The sequence below is a fragment of the Crocuta crocuta genome, unplaced genomic scaffold (genome assembly GCF_008692635.1).
Source record: "Crocuta crocuta isolate KB4526 unplaced genomic scaffold, BGI_CrCroc_1.0 scaffold32, whole genome shotgun sequence".
Classification (NCBI taxonomy): domain Eukaryota; kingdom Metazoa; phylum Chordata; class Mammalia; order Carnivora; family Hyaenidae; genus Crocuta; species Crocuta crocuta.
The window spans coordinates 7449361-7449641 of NW_027529424.1; the positions used below are offsets into that span (position 1 = coordinate 7449361).

General features: G+C 70.8%; 1 protein-coding gene across 1 annotated transcript in view; it reads right to left on the minus strand.

Annotated features, from left to right (window-relative positions):
• TAF3 (TATA-box binding protein associated factor 3) overlaps positions 1-281 on the minus strand; it is a 171692-nt gene that overhangs the window by 25883 nt on the left and 145528 nt on the right. The window lies entirely within an intron of this gene.

Genomic DNA, 281 nt, shown 5'->3' on the forward strand with positions numbered 1-281 from the left:
GCGGCCGCCTTCCCTCCAGCTGCCCCCGAAATCGGAGGCCCCCCGGAGTCGGCCTCGGGGGACTCGGGGCCTAAGGACTGACTGGGGCCGTCTGGGGGGAAGGACCAAGGAAGGTGGGCTGGGGGGGAGCGTAAGAAAAGGAAAACCAGAAGGAACCGCAGAGAACGAGGGCGTCAGGCACGCGGGGCCAGAGCGTCCTCACAGGGCGGCGGGGCCCGGGGGCAGCTCCGGACAAAGAACCGGGGGGAGTACGCTCGAGGGGCGCCCCAACACGTCGGGCA